Source organism: Mobula birostris, chromosome 8 (assembly GCF_030028105.1).
Source record: "Mobula birostris isolate sMobBir1 chromosome 8, sMobBir1.hap1, whole genome shotgun sequence".
NCBI lineage: Eukaryota > Metazoa > Chordata > Chondrichthyes > Myliobatiformes > Myliobatidae > Mobula > Mobula birostris.
Genome location: NC_092377.1, coordinates 22,415,649 through 22,436,493, shown reverse-complemented (window position 1 = coordinate 22,436,493; position 20,845 = coordinate 22,415,649). Strand labels below are relative to the sequence as shown.

The 20,845-nt window shown below is 38.5% G+C and overlaps 1 protein-coding gene across 1 annotated transcript in view; it reads left to right on the top strand.

Moving 5' to 3' along the window:
• The window catches only part of slc30a6 (solute carrier family 30 member 6), a 166,652-nt gene that overhangs the window by 20,018 nt on the left and 125,789 nt on the right, over positions 1 to 20,845 (top strand). The gene's annotated exons all lie outside the window — the stretch shown is intronic.

Here is a 20,845-nt window from a genome sequence, read left to right as displayed (position 1 = left end):
GAAAGAAGAGTTGAAATGACAGGCAACTAGAAGTTCAGATGGGCACTGCAGATAGGGTGCAGGTGTGCTCTAAATGGTTGCCTTGCTGAACTCTTCAGTGTAGAGGAGGCCACATCCTAATTACCAGATGCTGGTTAGGGAACTGCTGGTGAGGACAGAAATCCTGGGACAAATAGCGCATTTCCTGTATTTGTAAGAAAAATGGAGTGGACATGAATAGATGGGAGGAAAAGCGAAAAGCATGAGTGAGCACGGAGAGAAAAGTCCCAGTGGAAAGCAAAAAGGGTGGTGGATCGTGGAAGTGAGAGGAAAATATGAATGTTGCGGGATCATGCAGGATGTGGTGAAAAATGATAGACTGCACTTAGAAACTAGTGGGTTGTAGGGTAAGGTCCAGGTGAACTCCATTTATCCATTTAGTGTTAGCCCCTGGGGAGGGGTCTCAGCCCGAAACGTCAACTGTTCACTCTTTTCAATAAATACTGCCTGTCCTGCTGAGTTTCTCCGGCATTTTGTGTGTATTGCTTTGATTTCCAGCATCTGCAGATTTTCTGTTGTTAGCATTAGTGGTCATGGCTAACATAAAAAAAAAGTGAAGGGTTGTGAAAAGTTCATCAGTTCAAAGAGTTACATGTTCAATTTAAATTTGTTTGTCTCGTATGTAGAATTCACTGATCTGAATTCTACTACTTGTCGCACACATAAAATATAGAACATATAAATCTACAGCATATTACAGGCGCTTGGGCCCACGATATTGTGCCAACCATGTAACCTACTCCAGAAACTAGAATTTCTTTACTGCATAGCCCTCTATTTTACTAAGCTCTGTGTATACTTTATACTGTATTGTCGCCAAACAATTGGTACTAGAACGTACAATCATCACGCAACATTTGATTCTGCGCTTCACACTCCCTGGATTACAAATATTAAATATTAAAAATAGTTAAAATTAGTAAATATTAAAAATTTAAATTATAAATCATAAATAGAAAATAGAAAAATGGGAAGTAAGGTAGTGCTAAAAAACCGAGAGGCAGGTCCAGATTTTTGGAGGGTACGGCCCAGATCTGGGTCAGGATCCATTCAGCAGTCTTATCACAGTTGGAAAGAAGCTGTTCCCAAACCTGACCGTACGAGTCTTCAAGCTCCTGAACCTTCTCCTGGAGGGAAGAGGAACGAAAAGTGTGTTGGCTGGGTGGGTCGTGTCCTTGATTATCCTGGCAGCACTGCTCCGACAACATATCTATGTACCTATCTAAGAGTGTCTTAAAAGACCCTGTTGTATCCGCCTCTACCACCGTCGGTGGCAGTGCATTCCATGCACTCACCACTCTTACCCCCTGTCATCTCCCTTGTACCTTCTTCCAAGCACCTCAAAACTATGGCCCCTAGTGTTAGCCACTTCAGCCCTGGGAAAGAACCTCTGGCTACCCACACGATCAATGCCTCTCATCATCTTATACATCTCTATCTGGTCACCTCTCATCCTTTGTTATTTCAAGAAGAAAAGGCCATGTTCACTCAACCTATTCTCATAAGGTATACTCTCCTATCCAGGCAACAGCCTTGTAAATCTCCTCTGCACTCTTTCTATAGTATCCACATCCTGCAGTGAGGTGACCAGAATTAAACGCAATAATCCAAGTAGTCCACGAGGCAATCTACAGCAACCAGTTAATCTACAAACCCACAGGTCTTTGGGAATGTAAGGAAATTAGAACACCCAGAAGAAACTCTTGAGAATACAGGGTGAGCCTACAAGCTCGCACAAACACCACCAGAGTTCAGAATTGAACCTGGGGCTCTGGCTCTGTGAGGCAAATGTCTCTGTGTCACTGTGCTGCACAAAGTTGTAAGCTTAAAGGACTAATAGATTTAAACATATTTGGTAGGAAAAAGAGAACAGAATTTCATCTAATAGTAAATTTAGAGCAAGGATCTCTTTTTCTTTTCATTCCAGGACTTCTGAAATGTCCTCATTTTTCAGGAAATTTGCCTTCTCCTCTATTACACTTGACGCCCTCATTCATGTTTTATCTATTTTACAGACATCTGCTGTCACCCCCTTCCCCTAAAACAAAACAAAGAGAGAATAACCTTGGTCCTCACCTTTCACCCCACCAGCTTCTGTATCCACCATGTCAACTGTCACCATTTCACCAACAGGATTTCTTCCCCAGCTTCTGCATAATGCATGGACTGCTGTCTCCCATGATTCCCTGGTCTCATTCCTTCCCAGACCTATGGCACGTTCCCTTGCATCTTGAGGAGGTACAATTTATAGTTATATCACTTCCCTAATCACCATCCGGGAGCTTAAACACCCTTCCAGGTGAAGTTGAGATTTGAATGCATCTCCTCCAACCTCATCAATTGCATTTGATATGTCCCCAGTGTCAAAACTAAACATGGTGAAGCAGCTTTTAGTTACTATGCTCCACATATCTGGAATAACCTTGCAGAAGATCTGAGGTCTGCCCCTACTTTAAGCTCTTAAATCAAGGCTTAAAACTTTCCTTTTCCCTGTCATTTTTAATTAGAATCTTCTGCACTGTAACTTCTATTCATCATATCCATTTTTGTGATTTTATTCTCTTGAATATTGAATGAAATTTGATGTTTGATTTTTGTGTCTTGTTCTATGTAAAGCACTTTGAATTGCCTTGTGTTTGAAAAATGTTATACAAATAAACTTGCTTGCTTGCTTGATATGGCCTTATTACGTCATCAAAACGTATAGACAAGGTGACTATTATATGATCTACCTGCACTGTGTCTGTCATGGCCACCCTTGAACTCCTATTTGCATATCTTAAAAGAATAAACCAGGGAAGGTACCCATGGCTGACAAGGGAAATTAGGGATAGTATCAATTCCAAAGAAGAAACATACAAATTAGCCAGAAAAAGCGGCACAACTGAGGACTGGGAGAAATTCAGAGTCCAGCAGAGGAGGACAAAGGGAAAAAAGATTATGAGAGAAAGCTGGCAGAGAACATAAAAACTGACTGTAAAAGCTTTTATAGATATGTGAAAAGAAAAAGATTGGTTAAGACAAATGTAGGTCCCTTACAGTCAGAAACAGTTGAATTGATCATGGGGAACAAGGACATGGCAGACCAATTGAATAACTACTTTGGTTCTGTCTTCACTAAGGAGGACATAAATAATCTTCCGGAAATAGTAGGGGACCAAGGGTCTAGTGAGATGGAGGAACTGAGGGAAATGCTTGTTAGTAGGGAAGTGGTGTTAGGTAAATTGAAGGGATTAAAGGCAGATAAATCCCCAGGGCCAGATGGTCTGCATCCCAGAGTGCTTAAGGAAGTAGCCCAAGAAATAGTGGATGCATTAGTGATAATTTTTCAAAACTCTTTAGATTCTGGATTAATTCCTGAGGATTAGAGGGTGGCTAATGTAACCCTGCTTTTTAAAAAAGGAGGGAGAGAGAAACCGGGGAATTATAGACCAGTTAGCCTGACATCGGTGGTGGGGAAAATGCTAGAGTCAGTTATCAAAGATGTGATAACAGCACATTTGGAAAGTGGTGAAATCTTCGGACAAAGTCAGCATGGATTTGTGAAAGGAAAATCATGTCTGATGAATCTCATAGAATTTTTTGAGGATGTAACTATTAGAGTGGATAGGGGAGAATCAGTGGATGTGGTATATTTGGATTTTCAAAAGGCTTTTGACAAGGTCCCACACAGGAGATTAGTGTGCAAATTTAAAGCACATGGTATTGGGGGTACGGTATTGATGTGGATAGAGAATTGAAGCAAGGAGTGGGAATAAACGGGACGTTTTCAGAATGGCAGGCAGTGACTAGTAGGGTACCGCAAGGCTCAGTGCTGGGACTCCAGTTGTTTACAATATATATTAATGACTTAGACAAGGGAATTAAATGCAGCATCTCCAAGTTTGCAGATGACACGAAGCTGGGCGGCAGTATTAGCTGTGAGGAGGATGCTAAGAGGATGCAGAGTGACTTGGATACTTTAGGTGAGTGGGCAAATTCATGGCAGATGCAATTTAATGTGGATAAAAGTGAGGTTATCCACTTTGGTGGCAAGAACAGGAAAACAGATTATTATCTGAATAGTGGCCGATTAGGAAAAGGGGAGGTGCATCGAGACCTGGGTGTCATTGTACACCAGTCATTGAAAGTGGGCATGCAGGTACAGCAGGCTGTGAAAAAGGTGAATCGTATGCTGGCATTTATAGCAAGAGGATTCGAGTACAGGAGCAGGGAGGTTCTACTGCAATTGTATAAGGCCTTGGTGAGACCACACCTGGAGTATTGTGTGCAGTTTTGGTTCCCTAATCTGAGGAAAGACATTCTTGCCATAGAGGGAGTACAAAGAAGGTTCACCAGATTGATTCCTGGGATGGAAGGACTTTCATATGAAGAAAGACTGGATCGACTAGGCTTATACTCGCTGGAGTTTAGAAGATTGAGGGGGGATCTTATTGAAACATATAAAATTCTAAAGGGATTAGACAGGCTAGATGCAGGAAGATTGTTCCCGATGATGGGGAAGTCCAGAACGAGGGGTCACAGTTTGAGGATAAAGGGGAAGCCTTTTAGGACCGAGATGAGGAAAAACTTCTTCACACAGAGAGTGGTGAATCTGTGGAATTCTCTGCCACACGAAACAGTTGAGGCCAGTTCATTGGCTATATTTAAGAGGGAGTTAGATATGGCCCTTGTAGCTAAAGGGATCAGGGGGTATGGAGAGAAGGCAGGTACAGGGTTCTGAGTTGGATGATCAGCCATGATCATACTGAATGGCGGTGCAGGCTTGAAGGGCTGAATGGCCTATTCCTGCACCTATTTTTTTATGTTTCTATGTTTTCAAGCCTCCTTGCTATTCATACACTGATCTGATGCCCTCAGCTTTCTCCACTGTCTTAGTGAGGCCAAATGTAGACTTGAAGAACAGCGTTTCGTGTTACACTTGGGTCGCTAACAATCCAATAGTACGAGCATTGGGCATTATTTTAAAAAAAGAGGGAAGTTGTTGGAGTGAGAATAAGATGGGAATTAAAAGGACAAGTAACTAGAAACCGATAGTCACCTTTGCCAACTTATTGGAGATGTACTACATCGTGGCCATCCAATCTATGCTTGTTTTCTACAATATCTTCATGGATGTTGTGTGACTTGTTGAGTATTTGCAATATTTTTGATTCCAGATTTCAAACATTTTTTTTGCTTCTCCTTCATTTTCACTCTCCCTCTCTTAATTGGCCAGCCTTTTTCATGGTTTAATATTGATGTTTGGTCAATGTGTCTATTTTTATTCACTAAGTACTGTCAAATAAGAATGCCCCTTGAAGTTTGCACTCTTGGAGTTCAGAACAATGTGATTTCACATTGATTACCATTCTTTAATAGTCTAATGGTTCAAAGTCCAAAGTAAATTTCTTCTCAAAAATGTCAGTATTACCATATACTACCTTGATAATTTTCTTGTGTGCATTTACAGGAAAAATAAAGGATGCAATAAGAATTTATTAAAAAATGTACCTAAGCAACATGTGCAAAAGAAGACAATCTGTGCAAATAAAGAAATAATACTGAGAGTATGAGATACAGAGTCCTTTGAAGTGAGGACTGTAGGTTGTATAATCAGTTCAGAGTTGAGGTGAGTGAAATTATCCATGCCAGTTCAGGAGCCTGATGGTTGTAGGGTAATAACTTCCTGAACCTGCAGGTGTAGGACCGAAAGGCTTCTGTCCTTCCTGCCCAATGTTAGCAAAAAGGAAGCATGGCCTGGATGGGTGGGGTCTGTGATGGAAGCTGATTTCTTGTGACAGCATTCCATGTAAATGTGCTAAGTGGTGGGGAAGGTTTACCTGTGATGGACTAGGCTACATTCACCATTTTCAACAGTGTTTAGCATTCCTGCCCATTGTTGTTTCCCTACCAGGCCATGATGCAGCCAGTCAGGGTACTCTCCACTGTACGTCTCAAAGTTTGTCAAGGTTTTTGGTAACATGCCAAATTTACACAAACTTTCAGACGCGGTAGCAAAGCAGTTAAAAAGGGTTTATGAACATAGCCTCATGGTGCATCTGTGCTGATGGTGAGTGTAGAGTGAATAAGTATGCCAATTCATACACATTGGAGGTAACCAAAAGGAAATTGAGCATCCAGTTGCACAAGATGGTCTCAAGGCCCAGGTGCTGAGGTTTAATGAAGAGTTTTGAGGGGATGATGGCTTTGAGTGGTGATCTATAGTCATTCAAGAGCATCTTGACATGCATCCTTATTGTCTGGAGCTGAGTGAAGAGCCAGTGAAATGGCATCTGCTGTTGACCTGTTCTAGCAGTAGGCAATCATGTACATAGGTGCTACTGGACAACAGATACTGAGGCAGGTTACTATGTTCTTCCTGGGCACCAGTATGATTAAAGTCTGCATGAATCAGGTTAGATAATCCTGCGATCGTGTCTTAAATTGAATTAAATTGAGCTTATTGCTTGCATCCTTCGTATACATGAGTAAAAAATCTTTGTTATGTCTCAGTGTAAATGTGCAAAGTACAATTTATAGTAATTTGTAAAAAATAGTATGTACAACAGGACAGTCAATATAACATAGAAATACAATGGTATCAGTATGAATTAATCAGTCTGATGGCCTGGCGGACGAAGCTGTCCTGGAGCCTGTTGGTCCTGGCTTTTATGCTGTGGTACCGTTTCCCGATGTGGTGACTCGGGTCCCCAATGATCCTTCGGGCCCTTTTTGCGCAGCTGTCTCTGTAAATGCCCTGAATAGTGGGAAGTTCACATCTACAGATGTGCTGGGCTGCCTGCACCATTCTCTGCAGAGTCCTGTGATAGATGGAAGTACAGTTCCCATTACCAGGCAGTGATGCAGCCAGTCAGGATGCTCTCGGTTGTGCCCCTGTAGAAAGTTCTTGGGATTTGGGGACCCGTACAAAACTTCTTCAACTGTTTGAGGTGAAAGAGGCGCTGTTGTGCTTTTTCAACCACACAGCCAGTACGTATCCTCGGTGATGTGTATGCCGGGGAGCTTAAAGCTGTTCACCCTCTCAACCCCAAATCCATTGATGTTAATAGGGATTAGCCTGTCTCCATTCCTCCTGTAGTCCACAACCAGTCTTTTGTTTTTGTGACATTGAGGGAGAGGTTGTTTTCTTGACACCACTGTGTCAGGGTGATGACTTCTTCGGTGTAGGCTGCCTTGTTATTATTTGAGATAAGGCCAATCAATGTAGTATCGTCAGCAAATTTAATTAGCAGATTGGAGCTGTGGGTGGCGACACAGTCATGGGTATACAGAGAGTAAAGGAGGGGGCTTGGGACACAGCCCTGAAAGGCACCTGTGTTAAGGGTCAGAGGGGCAGAGGTGAGGGAGCCCACTCTTACCACCTGCCGACGATCTGACAGGAAGTACAGCTACACAAGGCAGGGTGAAGGCTGAAGTCTCTGAGCTTCTTGTCAAGCCTGGAGGGAATTATGGTGTTGAATGCTGAACTGAAAGTCATAGGCCATCATTTTCCCTATGCATCCTGTAGGTTTGTACTTTATCATTAAAACACGAAATTATATCATTTTGATTATTTAATCACTTTTAAATCTTTGAACCATACAAAGATCTTTGGACCATACAAAGATCTTTGGAAGGGTTATTAAGTGCAAAACTCTTCTTGATGAGAAACAAAGTGTAAACAATCCCCCCAGACAATAGCAGTCAAAATAATGCAGCTTCTGTTTGCTGTAAAACTGAATAATTTGTGTCAGCCCTTGCTAGAGTGAAAGGACATGTAAACTGACAACAAAATAGCTGGTCTAAGTATAGCAAACTGAAATGTCACTGAAAAATCTCCATTACCGGTATTGACTGCATGGAATCTTGCTTGTACATGTTGTCTGATGGACTTCATAACTGTTTGACTTTAATGGATACAGTGTTCTGTTTTAGTAGGATAATATTTCAGTTAATGACCATGATTTATCATGCCTTCTAGTAATCTGTCTGGTTGGTGTAGGTTTTCAGTAATAAGTGAATGTGCAATTTGTAATCTGGAAAACTGAATTCTGTAAAGTGTGCATTCAAATGTTCCATATATATCAGCATATTATGACCAAATGAGACATAATTGAACTTAATCTTATTAAGGTCTGATAACATAAGAGTTCACCTGTCAGTTAATTGAAACAAAAAATGTTTTACTATATTAACAAATGGATTTTTTCAGTCATTTTGCCCATTTTTTGTATAGGTGAGTGAAGGAGAAATAATGAGTAAGTTTTCAGATGACACAAAAATTAGTGATGTTGTGGACACAGCAAAATTCAAGGTTGTTTGACATAATTTCCAGTATGCAAGTGTAAAGGAAGACAAAATAATTGTTACTCCGGATCTGATTTATTACACAAAAAAAAGATAAGGAGCACAATAATTTAAAAAACACAATAATTATAAATATATTAGATAGCTTATGTACATTGATTGTATGTCTATAAAGTGACGCCAATGCCCAGAAATGGAGAAGATTATACCCTAATCCATTATAGGCAAAGCCCTCCCACCACCTCCCCATACAATCAGACAGTTCAAATAAGTGACATGAGATAGAAACATAAGAAACATAGAAAACAAACAGCACAATACAGGCCCTTTGGCCCACAAAGCTGTGCTGAACATGTCCCTACCATAGAACTACCTAGGCTTTCCCCATAGCCCTCTATTTTTCTAAGCTCCATGTAGCCATCCAGGAGTCTCTTAAAAGACCACTACCGCCGCCGGCAGCCCAGTCCGCGCATTCACCACTCTCTGTATAAAAAAATTTATCCCTGACATCTCCTCTGTACCTACTTCCAAGCACCTTAAAACTTTACCCCCTCGTGCTAGCCAATTCAGCCCTAGGCAAAAACCTCTGACTGTCCATACGATCATTGCCTCTGAATGGGATTCTTATTCTTTTTACGAATAAGCAAAATGGAAGCTTCATAAAAAGACTGTGGCAACCTGCCCACCTTGAAGGAATCAGTAAGGGTAGAACATAAATAAGGTATAAGCAATGAAGAAAAAGCCTTATAAAATTCTCCAGAAAATCTCTCAGGTCCTGGAGATTTCCCAGAATGCAATGAACGTATAGCCTCATTGATTTCCTCCTGAGAAATAGGTTGATCCAACTGCTTTCAATTATCAACCGAAAGTCTGGGAATATTTAATTGGTCTAAAAAATTGTTCATTGCAGTATTATCTTTAACAAAATCAGAACTATACAGTTTAGAATAAAATTCTCTAAAAGTGTCATTTATTTCAAAATGGTCAGTTGTCATATCACCATTGCTTTTGGGAATTCCTTTAATTTGCCGTTTAACTAGAAAGGTCTTCAATTGATTAGCCAATAGTTACAAGTTTTTTTTCTCCATGTCTATAGAATTGACTTCTATCTTTTAGAAGTTAGCTTTCAATTGGATACATTACAAGAAGATCATATTTAGTTTTAATTTCAATACGTCTTTTGTATAGTTCAGGGTCTGGTGCCAAAGTATATTTCTGGTCTAATTGTTTGAATTGATTAACTAAATCAGTTCTCTCTTTGTTAGCTTTTTTCTTAATATATGCAGTATAGGAGATAATTTGTCCTCTAGTATATGCCTTAAAAGTGTCCCAAATAAGACTAGAAGACTCTTCTAATGCATTTTCTTCAAAAAAAAGAGTAATTTGATTCTCCAGAAATTTTAGAAAGTCCTTATCAGATAACAAAGTTAAATTAAAATGCCAGGATCTGTTCATATGAGTGAAACCAGGAAGATTTAAAGGTAGAAATACAGGAGAATGGTCGGATACAGCTATTTCATTATATTCAATGGATCGAACTAGTGGAATCATTGGGCTATCAATAAAAAAAAATAATCAATCTTGGTATAGGAATGATGGACATGAAAGAAGAATGAATACTCCCTTTCTGCTGGGTGAAAAAAAACACCAAACATCAACAATATCACATTTCGTTAGAAAGGATTGAATAAATAAAGCTGATTTATTAGGTGTGGTTGATTTAAGAGAAGAACGATCTAATACTGGGTCTAGACAACAATTAAAATCTCCCATCGCTAAAGAATAAAGACTCAAATCTGGCAGGAATGAAAAGAAACACTCAAAAAATCCTGGTCATCCACATTGGGGGCGTACACATGAGCAAATACAATTAATTTGTTATCTAGTTTCCCTGACACTATGACGAATCGCCCATTAGGGTCAGAGACAACTTTATGTTAAACAAAAGAAATTGTATTGTCTATAAAAATAGAGACTCCTCGAGATTTTTCTCTGAATGAAGAATGAAATTGTAGACCCCTCCACCGATTTTAAAAAAACATGCGTTGTCACAACTACATACATGTGTTTCTTGTAGAAAAATAACGGGGGCCTTTAACTTTTTAATACAAGCAAAATCTTATTCCGTTTCACAGGATGATTTAACCCTTTCACATTAAAACTAAGTAAATTAATATTTTGATCAATTTTAAATACTAATTAACAGAAGAGTTAAAAGATCTGACCATAAATTATTAGAACCAGAGAACGAACCAACCATAAAATAAGGTACTCAAACAGAAAATTTGGATGGTAACCCAACCCAGCTTCCAGAGAAAAAAGGAAAAAAGAGACCCCACCCCCTCCCCCTCCCAAAGCCAAAAAGCCAGCCAAAGGACAGTCGGCATGCTAAACCGTAAAGACAACCCTCCCAAAGAAATCCTGCTGGCAAAACTCCAATCATTCCAGGTTATTATGTTCCTACCAAGACAAAACAGACAAAATAAAACTTAGATCAGAGATCCAAAACATGAGGATTCATTTTAACAATTTCAAAAAAATATATATATAGAAAAAACTCAAAAAAAAGAATGAAGTAGTAAAATAAATGAAGAAAATATCAAAAAACAAGATATATAAAAATAGTCAAAATGTAAGTTTATTAAAACCTTATTCTATCCAACATTAAAAAGATAACTGCTCTTGTAAGAGATGTAACAGAATTAATCTTCTGGTTTCAAAAACTTTTGTGCATGTTCAACAGATCCCAGCCATTTCTGCACACCATTTTTCAAAACGATTCTAAGATGTGCAGGGAAGCAAAGGGAGGGCTTAAACCCTTTGTTATGAAGCAGCGACATGACCTCTTTATACTTGGCACGTTCAGCCATAACCTCTGGTGTATAATCTTCCACGAATCTGATTATCTCCCAGTTGTAATCGGTCACTCCTACTCGACGGGTATGACAGATTAAAAGCTCCTTAGTATGAAATTCATGAAAACATAAAATAACTGACCTAGATTGCTCCCCGGACTTTGGTTTGGGGGCCAGCGACCAGTGGGCACAGTCCAACTTAGGCACAGGCGGCAATAAATCAGGGAATAGCTGCTTCAGAAAGCTTGCAAAAAAACTCCGTGGGTTGGGCACCTTCAATTGATTCTTCAAGACCCAGAATACGTAGATTGTTCCTTCTGTTTCTGCTTTCTAAGTTGGTAACCTTCTCTGTTAATTTTTCGTTAGATAATGATAATTTTTGCAGAACTTACTCATGTCTTCTAAGTCCGCTTCCAGGATCGACAAAGTTTCTTTATTCTCCTTAATTCACTTTTCATGTTCGATTAGGGTTTGTTGAATAGTGTCCAACTTGACATTAAGATGTTGAAATTCCTCAGAGTTCTGTTCTTTGCTTTTTAAGGAAATCTGCAATTGATTCCAAAGTGGTTGGAGAATCATCATCCTTTTCTTTTGCAGAACCTTTAGTCTTTCTCATAGACATAATAGAGCAATATTGAGATTTATAATAAGGTTTCAAAAAACCGGTAGGAAACAAAAAGATAGATAAGGTAGGAGCAAGTTCAAAAAGATGTTACCCATTGGCTGCCAGCAGGGCTGTCCTAAGAATAAGGATCACACTGAATGCTCTTCATATAGACCAATCTCTTTACTCAATGTTGATGCTAAGATCCTATCTAAAGTTTTGGCCCGTAGACTCAAAAATATTATACCTTCTATAATATTTGATGATCAGAACAGGATCTATTAAAAATTGATAATCCCATTTTAATATACAGCGATTGTTAAATGTTATGCATTCTCCATCCAAGGAAATATCGGAATGTGTGATTTCTCTGGATGTGGAGAAGGCTTTTGATCGAGTTGAATGGAATTACTTATTTAAAACCTTAGAAAAATCTAATTTTGGGCCCAATGTTATTCATTGGATTAAATTACTTATCTCCCTCCGCTCGGGTCCTTTCTAACTTTCAGAATTCTAAACCAATTAAACTCCAACGTGGAACCAGACAAGGATGTCCGTTGAGCCCTTTGCCTTTTGATTTGGTATTAGAACCTTTAGCAATTGCCTTTCAAGATTCTAAAGATATCACCAGTATCTTAAGGAAGGTACTATTCATAAAGTCTCGCTTTATGCTGATGACCTATTGCTTTTTATATCTAATATTACAACTTCTTTACCCTCTGTTTCTTTTACTGACTAATTTTAGTGGGTTTTCAGGATATAAATTTTTTTAACTCAAATTTTTATTATTATTTATTCTTATTTTACAAAGCAGCGCAGCATATCACAGAGCAGATACAGTACAGCATATTTACACAGCCATCCCATGACAGGAAAACAAATAAAACTTGGAGACAGAAAGAAGTTCTAACTTCAGTTTAAATTAACATACAACCTAAATTGATCCCACGCGTCTTGCACTTTTTCCTCACTGTTTACTCATCCCAACATGTGTTCATATGATGAAATCTTAATCATTTCCTCAGTCCATTTCTTCACAGTGGGACATCTGGTTTTTTTCCAGTTTTGCAATATAATTCTTGCAACTGTGATGAGACCCACCTTTAAAATAGTAAATTTATAATTGTTTACATTAGGTATCATTGTCCTATCACCCAAGAGACAAAGCCGTGGGCACAAGGGCAGTGTGGAACCCAACCAATTACCCAACAGATCAAGAACTTTACACCAAAAGGACGAACCATGGAAGACTTCCAAATCATGTGAAAATATGTGCCCATCTCATTTTTACATTTCCAGCATGTTATTATCAACAATCCCCATTTTGTACAGTCTAGTTGGTGTCCAATAATATCTGTGTACTATCTTATACTGAATAAATTTCCCTCTCGCTTCCCTAATGTCTCTACCCACATTTGATAAAATATTTCAATACTTCAATATCGCTTCCAAGATCTTTCTGCCATACTGCTTTGAGATTGTTACAGGATTCACCCACAGAGTGCTTGAACATTTTATTTGAACACTGATGCTTTATGAACTTCCTGTGGCAATGTAAGTTTTCAGGATATAAATTGAATTTACGTAAGAGTGAATTGTTTCCTTTAAATAATTTGATACCAACAGATTTTAACCTTCCTGTTAAAATTGTAAGAAAACAATTTACATATTTGGGTGTAACAATTACTAAGAATTATAAAGATCTATTCAAAGAAAATTTTCTAACCTTAATGAATTATATGAAAAAGACACTTTCTAATTGGTCGCGTCTCACTTTATCATTGATTGGTTGAATTAATTCTATTAAAATGAATATTTTACCTAAATTTATATACCTTTTTCAGGCTGTACCTGTTTTTATTCGTAAGTCTTTTTGTGAGTCTTTAGATTTGATTCTTTCTTCCCATATATGGAAGAATAGAAAACCCCGATTAAATAAAGCCCACCTTCAAAAAAATTAAAAAGAATGGAGGCCTTGCTCTACCCAATTTTAGGTTATACTATTGGGCAATTAACATATGAAATCTTACGTATTAATCATGTTAATTCGTATTAACATACGAAATCTTATGTATTAATCGTGAGGATTGTCCAATATGGGTCTTTTTGGAAGCCAACTCTGTTACGAAATTTTCTATTATTTCTCTTGGATCCTCTCTTCCTTTATCTTTAAATAAATTAACTGACAGTTTGGTGGTTAAACACACTTTGAGGATCTGGCTACAATTTAGAAAACATTTCGGTTTATTGAGAGTTTCTGTTTCTAATCCTATTTTTTTTTAACCATCTACGACCGATCTGTGTTTTAGAGAATGGGATAGATTAGGCATTAAACGATTTCAGGATCTGTTTGGTGGAGGGAATGTTTCTTCATTTGAGCAGCTCTCAGTGAAATATAGTGGGTATCAAACACCCACTTTTTTCAATATCTACAGATTAGAGATTTTTTAAGATCTAAACTATATATATTTCCTACCAGCCCAGATAAGAACATAATAGATGTAATTTTTAATTTGAAATCTTTTGATAATGGCTCAATATCTTATATTTATGGTCTGTTGGTGGGACTGAGAATGGCTCCTTTAGACAAAATTAAAAAAGATTGGGAAAAGGATGTACAGACTTCATTATCTGATGAGACCTGGAGGGCTATTTTCAAAATGGTTAATTCTTCATCATTATGTGCTCGTCATTCCCTCCTACAATTTAAAGTGGTGCATAGGGCTCATATGTCTAAAGACAAGCTCTTTTTTTTTTTGCAGATGTATCTCCTTAATGTGACAGATGTAATAATGGAGAGGCTTCATTAATTCATATGTTTTGGTCATGTTCGAGCCTTGAAAAAATATTGGAAAGATGTATTCCAAACTTTGTCTGTACTTTTTAAAGTTAATTTTAAGCCCAATCCTTTGACTGCCTTATTTGATATTATTGAGGAAAGAGCTATAATTTTGGAGCCTTCTCATTTGCGGGTACTGGCTTTTATTTCTCTTATGGCTAGGAAGGTGATCTTGTTTAAATGGAAGGAGGTTGCCCCCCCCCACGTGCTCAATGGTTATGCAATGTTATGTCATGTTTAAGTTTAAAGGAGATTCGTTGTTCAATTAGGTTGCCCCCCCCACGTGCTCAATGGTTATGCAATGTTATGTCATGTTTAAGTTTAAAGAAGATTCGTTGTTCAATTTCTAACTCTAATCAAGATTTTCAAACGCTATGGTGATCCTTTCTGAACTATTTTGAAAATTTTTGAATTGTTGTTATTAAGATACAGATCTGGGCTATTATTATAAAACATTATATGGTAAAGTACTCCTTTTTTTTTACCAACCAGCTTTGTCTTGGTAGTGGGCGTAGATTTTTTTAATAATATAATTAGCCATATTATTTTATTTCATAATTCAATTTATTTTATTTGATTGATCATGAATATGGGATACCGTGATTGTATCAGTCTGATTTATATATAGTACATTTTGTGCTACCTTATTTTGATTTATAATAAGTATCCTTATGAATTTTTTATTTGTGTATATGAAATTTAATAAAAATGTGGGAAAAGAAGAAAAGAATGCCTCTCATTATCTTGTACACCTCTATCAAGTCACCTCTCTTCCTCCGTCGTTCCAAGGAGAAAAGGCCAAGTTCACTCAACCTATTCTCATAGGGCATGCTCCCCAATCCAGGCAACATCCTTGTAAATCTCCTCTGCACCTTTTCTATGGTTTCCACGTCTGTGGTGAGGTGGCGCCAGTAACCAATGCATCTAGCGGCTACGTCCTGCAGACAGTTCATAAAACTACTACTACTTCTTTTAAGTATATTCCTACTACTGATCTGTGTGCAACTGGACCCTGTAGTTCACACTTTGATTGTGTTTTTGGGTTGACTGAGCGATCTTTCTCTTTTGCTGTCTCAGAGGGAATTCGACGGTTGAGATCTAGGTTGGAAACTGAATGTGCTGCCTAGTGGCAGAGGTCGAACCAACGATTGGCTCCAATTCTCGACCAACTTGCTGATTAAAGCGTTGAGCAAGATTGAAATCACTGAGGGTGAGAGAGGAAGACGAGTGGTCAGTGCACTTGACTGGTCTCCCTCTCCCTTTCACTTGCTGCTGGAGGAAGGTGCCAGAGTCCTGGGTCTCAGTTGGATTGGCGGGGTTTGTGGATTGGACTCGTCTTTAGAGGACTCTGCAGTTCATGTTATGTGTCTCTGATTGCTGGTTACTCCATTTTTTTTTAATTGCTCTTTTGCGCAATTTTGCTCAGGGCGGACTGGCTCTGCAAGCAGCAGACAATGAACAACACAGTCCTAAATTGACCTGAACTAAACTGAACATTCCTAGTCTGTTCCAAGGACTCTGTGGTTTGGTGTTTATTATTCTGTGTTATTCACTCATTTATTACCATTTGCACAATTAGGGATTTTTTTGTGTGTTGTGTGTTTGTTTTCTTTGAATGAGTTCCATGGTGTTTCTTTGTTTCGTGGTTGTGTACAAATTAATGACAAGGAGCTTGAAATTACTCACCCTTTAAATCGCTGACCCCTCAAAGAGGACTAGTGTATGTTTTCCCAACTTCCCTTTCCTAAATTCCATAATCAATTTCTTGGTCTTGCTGATGTTGAGTTGTAACACGACTCGGCCAGCAGATTTATTTCATTCCTCTCCATCTGAGATTCTGCCTGCAGCATTAGGGCCATTGGCAAATTTATAGATGGTGTTTGAGCTGCATTTAGCTACACAGTCATAAGTGTAGAAAGAGTGGAGCACTGAGCTAATCACTCATCCTTGAGGTGCACCTGTGTTGATTGTCATGAGGAGGAGATGTTATCACAAATCCATACTGACTGTGGTCTCCTGATGGAGGAAGTCAAGGATCCTGTATAGAATACTCAGGTTTTGAAGTTTGTTTATCACTTGATAGATTGCTTGATTCTGGACGTTTTTGCCAGAGGAGGTGGTGGAATCAGATTCAGTTGCTATATTTAAGAGTTTAGGCAGTTAAATCAAAGTTCAAAGTAAATTTATTATCAAAGTGCATATACAGTGCCTATAAAAGGTATTCACTCCTGATCCCTTGGAAGTTTACATGTTTTATTGTTTTACAACATTGAATCATAGTGGATGTAATTTGGCTTTTTTTGACACTGGTCTTTTGTGTCAAAGTGAAAACAGATCTCTACAAAGTGATCTAAATTAATTACAAATGTAAAACACAAAATAATTGATTGCATAAGTATTCACCCCCTTTAATATGACACACCAAATCAGCACTGGTACAGCCGATTGGTTTCAGAAGTCACGCAATTAGTTAAATGGAGATCACTTGTGTGCAGTCAAAGTGTCTCAGTTGATTGTAGTAAAAATACACCTGTATCCGGAAGGTCCAGCTACTGGTGAGTCAGTGCCTTGGCAAAAATGACACCATGAAGACGAAAGAACACTCCAAGCAACTCTGTGAAAAGACTATTGAAAAGCACAAGTCATGAGATGGATACAAGAAAATTTCCAAGTTACTGAATATCCCTTGGAGTACAGTTAAGTCAATCATCAAGAAAGGGAAAAAATATGGCACAGCTGTAAATCTGCCTAGAGCAGGCCGTCCTCAAAAACTGAGTGACTATAAGAAGGGGACTAATGAGGGAGGCCACCTAGAGACCCAAACCACTGTTTGAAAAGAAACTCACTTGAAATCTCAGCTAGTGTTTGCCAGAAGGCATGTGGGAAACTCTGAAGTCAGCTGGAAGAACGTTCTATGATCTGATGAAACCAAAGTTGAGCTTTTTGCCCATTAGCCTAAATGCTATGTTTGGCAGAAGCCAAACAGCACACATCTCCAAAACCACACCATCTCTACCATGAAGCATGGTGGTGGCTGCATCATGCTGTGGGGATGCTTTACTGTAGCAGGCCCTGGCAAGCTTATGAAGGTAGAGGGTAAAATGAATGCAGCAAAATACAAGGAAATCCTGGAGGAAAACCTGCTGCAGTCTGCAAGAGAACTGTGACTTGGGTGAAGATTTGTTTTCCAGTAAGACAATGACCACAAGCATAAAGCCAGAGCTACACAGGAATGGCTTAAAAACAACAAAGTTAATGACCTTCGGTAGCCAAGTCAGAGTCCAGACCTCAATCCAATTGAGAATTTGTGGCTGGACTTGAAAAGGGCTGTTCACTCATGATTCCCAATGTAATCTGACAGAGCTTGAGCAATTTTGTAGAGGAATGGGGAAATATTGCAGTATCCAGATGTGCAAAGCTGATGGAGACCTATCCACACAGACTCAAGGCTGCGATTGCTGCCAAATGTACATCTACTAAATTCTGACTTGAAGGGGGTGAAAATTATGCAATCAATTATTTTATGTTCAATAATTGTAATAAATTTAGACCAAATTGTAGAAATTTGTTTCACTTTGACTCAAAAGTGTCTTTTCTGTTGATCAGTGTCAAAAAAGCCAAATTAAATCCATTGAAAGCATGAAAACTGAAAAGGGGAGTGAATACCTTTATAGGTAGTGTATGTCACCATCTATAACCCTCAATACAGTCCTAATGTAGGAAAATGGGGTAGGTGAAAGTGTCTATTTTTGTGCTGTACAAGTCTGACTGTTGTGTTTTTCATATGGAGAGATTAGTAACAAGCAAATTTTGTCGCATTTTATTTCATTGTTTTTATGGGGGTTTATTTAAATGTTTCATTTTAGTTTTCTGACTGGGTATCATGTATTTTAATGCTAATTTTCTGAAATTTAGAGGTTGAACATACTATTCTTTCTGACATCCAAGAGCAGTTTCTTGCTTTTAATTAAAGTTAATTACATCTGAAACCATCTCTAGTAAGGTAATACAGAAAATAATGAATAACCAACAGGATTACATCTGTGACCTATATGAAAAAAAATGTTTGCGTGTAATCATCACGGATATACCAGATTAGAATTTTGCTGCTGGTTAATAGGTAGGGGTTCTGTGTTGTATACAGTACATTGAGGATACAAGTTCCCATTAAATCAAAAAGGATCTACTGCTTTCCCAGCATACGTATATGACAAATACATTCTTCTCGGGCTTCCAGCTGGGTACAGGTATCAACTATAACCAACATTTCAACGACAAACTCTACCATCTTCAGATCTGCTGAGTTCCTCCAACATTCAGATGAAAATATCAGAATTTGTCATCGAAATGTCAGTTATAATTGATACCTGTACCCGGCTGGAAGCCTGAGAAGTATCTCCCATTAAATCGTTTATGTTTTCACAACAGAAACATCTTCCAGGAGCCAGAATAATATTTTTCGTCTGTTTTATTAAAATAGTAATTGAAGTATTTGGGTGATAATCTGTTGTGGTATTATTAATAAAACTGAAATGGATTTATTATACCAAAGATTTTGGTACCCAGTGCTCTTATCTGTGAATAACCTAATTTTTAAGTCACTAATACAGACAAATATTTAGTCAGTTTCTTTATAATAAGAACACAAGAAATTCTGCAGATATTGGAAATCATAAGCAACACGTACACAAAATGCTGGAGGAACTCAGCAGGTCAAGCAGCATCCATGGAAATGAAGAAGAAGTCAATGTTTCAGGCTGAGAACTTCCTTCAGAACAGGAAAGGAAGGGACAAGCCGCCAGAATAAAAAGGTGGGAGGAGGGGAAGCTGGAAGATGATAGGTGAAGCCAGGTGGGTAGGAAAAGTAAGGGACTGGAGGTGAAAGAATCTAACAGGAGAGGAGAGTGGACCTTTGGAGAAAGGGAAGGAGGAGGGGCACAAGTGGGAGGTGAGAAGAGTTAAGAGGCCAGAGTGGGGAATAGAAGAGGAGGGAAAGGGGAGGGAACTTTTTGGACCAGAAAGGGAATTCAATATTCATACCATCAGGTTGGAGGCTACCTAGACGAAATATAAAGTGTTGCTCCTCCACCCTGAAGATGGCCTCATCATAGCACAATAGGAGCCCATGCACCGACATATCAGAATGGGAATGGGAATTTTTCTGCTGGGATCACTCACTTCACTATTCTCTTGTCTATTCGTCCCTCCCCACTAATCTTTCTCCTAGCAGCCAAAGTGCTACACCTGTCCATTCACCACCTCCCTCACTTCAACTCGGGGCTCCAAACAGTCCTTCCAGGTGAGACAATACTTCATCTGCAAATCTGCTGGAGTCACCCATTGTGTTCATCACACCTGATGTGGCCTCCTGTACATTGGTGATATTATATTACTTTAACATAATGATTTTTAAACCTGTTAAAATTTTTGAAAACTTTATCTGCTTTTTTTATATTTATTTTGAAATTGCTGATCACAGTTTTCTACCTCAACTTGGCTGAAAGATTATGTGCAAAGTAGAAGAAATGTTAAATTTATTTTCGTATATGTTCATATATGGCTAACTTTGCTGCATAAGGAATTACTTTCTCTGGAATACCAGGCTGTGTTAACAGACAGTAACAAACAAAGCTATTCTTCTATATCACACTAGTTTGAGATGATATGATTCATTACTTTATGGGGAGGGGTGTTCATTTATATAATATTAATTAATCTATTTTATATTGATGAATGAGTGTGTTAAGAGCTCTCTGGAATATTGTCATGAGAGCTTCAGGTCCACCGAAATAAAGTTAATGAATCTCCATTTAATACCCCTGAAAATTAATACCACTAGAACATTGAACTGCAGTAAACTAGCACCCTAAGTATTGTGGTAAAATGAGTTATATTCACTTTTATTAGAATGTCAGACTGAATAAAACAGGCTACTCAGGCCACCATGTACACACAGACCAGTGGAAATCCACCTGTATTTTACCAACTTGGCCTATAGCCTTCTATGCCTGGGCAACATAAGTGCTCATCTACGCACGTAAGTGTTCTTAGCAACTCTGCTTCCACCTCTCTCATCTCTGCAAGTGCATTCTGGGTATTTGCCACAGTCTGGTTGTAAAAGTCCCACTGAGATCCCCTCTAAATCTAGTGCTTCTCTTCTCCCGCACCTTCTTTCTTCCAAGGGCTTCTATCCACACCTATCAGACTCCCCTTTCTCCA